Below are 6,913 nucleotides of genomic sequence, written 5' to 3'. Positions count from 1 at the left end.
TCTCCCCTTCTTTTATCCACTGGATTGAAGTCTATATCTCTACCCCTTACTTCCATCATCACTAATGGCTCCCTTGTTGGATATTTCCCATCCTGTGTTGGCATCCGACAAGGCTGCTCCCTCTCCCCTTTCTTATTCTCCTTAGCCCTGGAAGTTCTCTCCCGTCGCCTCCAATCCAAAATTGATCAGCTCCTGATTTCTCCCATTCCCAAATGCAAATCTCTCAATCTCATTCATCTTGCCTTTGTTAATGATCTTATGATCTTTTCCAAAGCTGACCATAGCTCTATATCTTCCATCATTTCGGCACTTTCCTTCTTTGAATCTATCTTTGGTTTCAAGGTTAACCTTGACAAATCTACTCTCTTTCTTTCGGGGTATCTTGAGCCTTTGCGCTCCAACCTCCTAAATCTCTGTGGGTTCAATCCTGGTTCCTTTCCTGTCGTTTACCTTGGTCTTCCTCTCATCCCTGGTAGGCTCTCTCGGCATCACTATTCCCCTATGCTTGATCATATCCGTAAGAGTCTTCACTTATGGAAAGTAGGCTCCTCTCTTTCGCGGGTAGGGTTGAGCTCATCTAGTTAGTCCTCTAATCCTCCTATCTCTATTGGTGTGAAATTTTTCCGACCCCCAAGTTTATCTCCTCTGCAATGGAATCCCTCTTCTGTGCCTTTCTCTGGAAGGGCCAGGAATCCTCCCGATTCCTTCGCCCCATCAGTTGGTCTAACATCTGTCGACCTAAATCTGAGGGGGGCCTTGGAATCTGCCGGATCCAAGAGGTTAGCTCCGCTACTCTGCTCAAACTTATTTGGAAGATTTCTCCAAACATGACTCCATTTGGGTAGATTGGGTCCACTCTTATCTCCTCAAATCCAATTCCTTTTGGACTGCCCCTATCCCTCCTAATCCTTCTTGGATCTGGAGGAAGCTTCTCCTTATTAGACCTCAAGTTCTTCCTACCATCACCACCCATGTTTCCTCTGGTTCCTCAACTTCCTTCTGGCTTAATCCATGGCATCTGATGGGTATTCTCCTTTCTCTTTTCCCTCCCCGCACTATCTATGAAATCCGGATTCCCAAATTCACCCCTCTCTCGGCTTTCATCTCTAATGGTTCTGAGCCCATCTCCCCCACCATAGTCTCACACATGTCTGGAACTCCCTTCCCCCTATTTTACCATCCTCCCATGATTCATTAGTTTGGCTCCCCTCGCCCACTAAATCCTTCTCCACTTCTTCGGCTTGGAACCTTGTCCGCACCCCCTTCTCCCCCCCCCCTCCTTGGTGTGGTTCAAAGGTCATATTCCCCGTCATTCCCTTACCCTTTGGCGTGCCCTAAACTTAGCCCTACCCACCCAAGCTTTTCTTATTAGCCGTCACATCCCTGCTAATCCCAACTATATCCTTTGCTGGAATGGAACTGAGGACATTGAGCATCTATTCTTCATTTGCCCTTTCTCTAGTTCCCTCTAGAGAAAAGCCCTTAATTCCATTTGGCCCCGCTCTTGTTGCTCCTTTGGGTTTGATCGTGATTGCTCCTGGGTTTTGAGTGACTTTTCAGGTGCCTCTATTTGTGACCGGATCGGTAAGCTTGTTTTTTGTGCCACGATCCACCATTTGTGGTGGGAGCGTAATCTTAGGCGTTGGTCGTCTAAATCCCAGTCTATTGACTTAATTTGGAATGCTATCCATTTTGAAGTATCCACTAGGATTTCCTCTATCCCCTATCCCTCGATTGTTGTCTCCTGGCCGTCTTGGGTCTCAACTCCCATTTCCATCCCTCTCTCTGATCCTTTCTCTTTTGGATCCTTCTTGTAGTTTGTTGTTCTCTTAATATATTTATTTATTCATCCAAAAAATAAAAAAGGAAGCTTCGAAATTTCATTTGAGGAACTTAGTACCTTTTAGATTTACATCATCTAATGTACTCAAGGTAATACGAATAATGAGAACAAGGAACTGACTGCAGTGGGTATTCACCCCTGGAGTTAATGGGTTTTATGGCAGAAAGTAATTCACTGCTTTGTTTGGAAAGGGATGGGTATGTGATTATACTGTACATGTGTGATGTTTGTATATTTCGTGTCTATGTCTGCCATGTGCATTTCTTGTCTATCTCTACCATGTTGATTTCTTCATTGGAACAGGCTCTCCTGAATGGAGGTCAAAGAGCTGGTGGTTTGTAGGAAGCATGATCAACTTCTGATTTTGAACCCATTCAACACAGGCTTTCCACTCTTTAATCTGATGACTTTGTAAAAGACTCCTTTCTGTTGTCACTTACTACCGGTTCATTGTTTATAGAGAAGGAATGGACTGCCTCAATAGCATTTCTTGTTCTACTTTGTTCAAGTGAGACTCATTGTATCTGGGTTCCACCCATGGAAACTGTGAAAAACAGGAGAAGCACCATGAATATTGTATCTAATTTCTAAGGGCCTGTTTGGTGGTGTGAATCCAGGGATTTGAAATCCCTGGATTCATCAATCAGTTTTTTGACCCTATTTGGTTGGAAAACATGGGGCGGTTCATGAATCGAGCCATTTCAAATATAGGGTAAAAACGTGAATGAATTGAGTCTTGGGTTTTGGGTGAAATGAGTGGAATAAACTCTACCTATAAAAGGGCTTGAATGAGCGGATTCACGTTTGACGGAACGAGTAGAACGACACTCGAAAGGCAACTTCTCTCTCGAACAGCCTTCTCTCTCGACAACACGCAAACAATCTTCGACTCTTGAAGGTGAGTTGTGTTCTTGATGTTGGTGTTCAACATTTCTTCTAGTTTGTCTGAGTTTTTTTTTTCTCACAGTAGAGTTTTGGAGGATCGAAGGAGAAGGTGTTGGTCAAAGGTGCTTCGTTCTTTGAAGCTTGAAGGTGACGTTTAAAGCTGAGTCGAAGGTGCCTCGTTCTTCTATTTCTCTGGTGTTTTATCTCCGGTAGGGTTTTAGCTGTTGTTCTTCATCTTCTATTTTTTAGATTTTGTCTTCTATTTATCTGATGTATTTTCTCGTGTAGGGTTTTGGGCATAAGGAGTTTATTCTTGGACCGAGGGCACAAAACGAGTTATTTCTTCGAGCAAATCGGAGGTACAAATTGTGCTTCTTCTCTGTCTTCTTCTCCTTGTTGTTTTTCAAGTTTATTATCTTCGAGCAAATCAGAGGTACAAAATGCTTGAGAGTATAATTCTGTTTATTCTGTATCTTTCACCATTTGCTGGGTTGAACAAATGCAATGGTTAATGCTTCTATTGTTCTTCAGTGAAAGAAAGAATTGAATTTGATCTCAGTTTTCCCCAGCAACAGAGTTTAATTTGCTTTATTTTTCACATGAATCACCCAGTGATAAAATTAGGAACACCATTTTCATTCACCCAATGGCACTCGGCTACTATACGAGAAAAGGAAAAAAGAATGAACCAGGGCAGACCTGGTTGCAGCAACAAATATTGTTATTCGTATCATATTTGATATGAAAAAGGAATGAATTGGTTTCTGCTCTGGTCTCTGTTCATGGTTATCTAATCTCAAATATGATATGCATAATAATATTCATATGCAGGGTCTCCTAGTTTTTATTTCTATTGGGATTTTTTTATTTGTTATTCACTTTTTTTCTTCTCACTGGACCTTTGGGGTGGGTGGGGCTGTTCTTCAGTAGATTTTGGGGGAAAAGCATCAGCCTCTTATGGGGGGAAAGGAAATCGGTCTCTTACAAGTACAGGAACTTAAATATACAATTACATTAAGACTATATAAGTGTTCTTTATGGTATTATGAACCCTTGAAAAAAGAAGCTATAAAAGAACTTTCCTGTGTTGATCTTTGCCATATTTATATACAACAATATGTGATCCACAATTCAGAACTAGAAACCTTAAAATATGCTACAGTTTTCCACAGTTGTCAAATGCCATCAATGGTGAAATTTATGAATGAAACCACTGGGAGGGACAGTTGTTGCAGCATTTTTGTAGTTACAAATTTCAATTGATTTTCCATGTTGATTTTCATTTGTCCAGACATTGTTGATCTTATGCCATGATTTGTTAATCTTCAAAGTAATGATATGATGTTTCAGAGCAATAGGTATACAATGAGTTCTATCTACATTGTGTTTCCTTTTTTTTTTTTTTAATTTTCTTTATTGATTGATTGATACATGGTGTTGATCTAGAGAACGGAAGTTCTGTGACAAGGCTATGGCACCTTTAGTTTGAAATCCTTCATTGTTATTAAGTCTTGGAACTGGCCCTTGTATCTGTTTCTGTTGACTGGAAAAGGATACTGTTGCTGCTGCTCCTCTGTTATTTGAGATTACCAGGCGTGATTATTTGTTTTGGGGGATTGACATTGCTGTTGTTAGGTATCTTTTTTATTGAGTTGTTCAGAGGTCCGTTTTGAAGACATTTCTATTTTCTACTGCTTCCACAGTATTTGGGATTTAATTTCTTGTGAAATTCTGTTTTGAACACATTCCTACTGCTGCCACAGTATTTCAGACATTATTTTTGTGGCTAAGTGTTATTGGTTAATCGGAAAAGAAGACATTTTAATTGCTGCATTATTTTTCTATTGCTGTGCTGTTTTTCCAGATTGGTTTGTGCTATTATTTTCCTGGACAGAAGAAGGGTTGGGTTTCCCTTGTGTGGACTAAAAGTAGTATTACCATGTCTGAAACTAAACTTGAACCTAAAACCACAATGACTGAAATTATGTCCTCTGCATCTCACCATACTTCGAAACAGAAATTAGAAGGAACTGTCAATTTTCATTAGTTGAAAAAGATAGGGTTGTATTGACAGGCTGTGGGCAACAAGCCATCTCACTATGGCAACCGGTAATGAAACATGGGAAACTATGGATGCTCAAATTTTAGGACAGAGGTTAAACTCCATAGAGGGAAACATTATTGACTTAGTGACACATGTCGACACAGTGAAAGGATTGTGGGATTAATTAAATATTTGTACTCTGGACAAATCAATCTTTCTTGCATCTATGAGGGACAGTAAGCTACATATTCACAGTGAAGACCCTCTCTCTATCCCCCATTTGAAATGACACCCTTCCTTTCTTTATGTATATAGCACTTGTAAATTTCAGATTTGTTTTGTAGGACTGATCTATTAATCTACCATAATGGTGCTTCTTTTTTTGTTTGTTATATGGCAGAATCACAATCCCAATCAACACAACCAAAAAAAAGGTGCAGAATTTGTATGTGAGACAACCATTGATGCTGTTCTTTAGCAGGCTTTTGACTACTTCGGTGGAGAAAAATTCACTTTTGTCTCCCACCATGGCAAAGTTCTGATGCAGGATGTTTTCTATCACTTCGACCATTGGTGATTACCCTGCTTTCATTGCAAGGTGTGGCATAATGCCTTTCTGTTCTGGTTAAATTTGGAACTTTTGAATGTAACATATTTTTCATTTGGCACATTGTAAACAAGCTCTTGAAATCTGGATCAATATACCATATTATATGGATTTATTGCTCAATATCAGTGCTGTTTCTTTTAATCTTCAAAGTTCTACAAGAATGCAACTATGTTTTGCTTATGTACTTGTATGTAACAGCTGAGCTCCAATTCTGAAGAAAAGACTGTAATCGATACATTCAATTTGTCATTGGCTTCCTTGATTTCATCAGGTGGGGTTACCATTCTTGGTGCAATTTGACTATTCTAATACCTCCATGCTTCATCTGCAATGTTTTCTCCTGTACTCTACCCTGGGTGCAGTAATCCAGAATGACATTGAATCTTCCAAAAGAGCTTTTGTGTCTTCTGCCAGTGCACTGGAGAAATGGACTGTGCTGACTGGATTGGTTGAACAGCTTAAAGGCCTTTGATGGAATGCAATATATTGATTAAATCTTTTTTTGCCTCCTTGGAGGATTTACATTATATTTGTGTTTCCTCACATTCTTGAACCAAAAACAACCTTTGACTGCAAATGTCAATGATCAACCGACTTATGGCTTAAGTTATTCTATCGAGTTCCAGTTACTTGCTGCTGTCGCAACTTACAAGCAGCCTTGAGAATATATTCAGTGTGTTATTGAACTCTTGATAACCCATTCGGAATTTCTGTAATTTCATTGTTTTGTGTTGATGAGAAATGTACCAACGGTTATGAACTTCCAAGTTTGAACAATATTACTAGCTTGTTTGAAGTACTTTATTTTTTATGATTCTAATTTTACCCCCTCCGTGCCACTTCTATGCCTGCTCTCTTTTGCGTTCATTTCACCTTGCACCTTGTTGTATCCAAACTTCATGAGGAAAGTTTTCACCTATGCAACTTCAAATTACTGGTTAAAAAAAGTCATATTAGCCCAAACAAACGTCCTCCCAGTTAGTAGAAAATTTTTTGGTTTTTTGGTGGAGAAGACTTGAGGCAACATATGTCTAGCTAAGGCATTGGTAGTGACTAGATACTGATGCTTAGTTATTGGTACTTGGCATTGTAGTTCCAAAGAAGGAATAATATTAGATTACAATCCAGGATCTATATTTGTGCACTTGCATCCATCGAAGTCAACCAATTTTGACGTTAACTTCAACAAAAAGCAATATAATCTCCTTAAAATCGGAAAAAAAAAAAAAAAGGGTATTTTCCACAAAAATTATTAAACTGACGGTTTCTATTAAGTTTGTCCTTATTTAATCATTTATTGAAACCACAGGCGAACCATAAAAAAAAGAAAACTTAAACTAGACTAAAAGTGACTTGAACCAAACCTCATTGGGTCCAGATGAAAATTATCCATTTTGAAATCAATGGATTCATATAACCAAATCCACATATTCAAGTAAACAAACAATTTTTAGGATAAATTCACAGATTTCATTTTACTAGATTCAAGCAATTAAATGGTTAATTTTTTGAACCATGATTCCATGGATTT

The 6,913-nt window shown here is 38.9% G+C and overlaps 1 long non-coding RNA gene across 2 annotated transcripts; it reads left to right on the top strand.

The window, feature by feature from the left end:
* The first annotated feature begins 389 nt into the window (after window positions 1-389).
* Window positions 390-5,746, top strand: LOC149025368 (uncharacterized). Of its 2 annotated transcripts, XR_016171726.1 has the most exons (4): window positions 390-2,741; window positions 2,811-2,937; window positions 3,017-3,087; window positions 5,173-5,741. It is a non-coding gene; the product is annotated as an uncharacterized LOC149025368 (long non-coding RNA). The 2 variants fall into 2 exon arrangements; XR_016171725.1 differs by having other exon boundaries at window positions 3,017-5,746.
* The last annotated feature ends 1,167 nt before the right edge of the window (window positions 5,747-6,913 follow it).

This window comes from Hakea prostrata, chromosome 2 (assembly GCF_041222555.1).
Source record: "Hakea prostrata isolate BN-2017 chromosome 2, UWA_Hpros_2, whole genome shotgun sequence".
Lineage (NCBI taxonomy): Eukaryota > Viridiplantae > Streptophyta > Magnoliopsida > Proteales > Proteaceae > Hakea > Hakea prostrata.
This window is presented reverse-complemented; position numbering and strand designations above follow the sequence as displayed.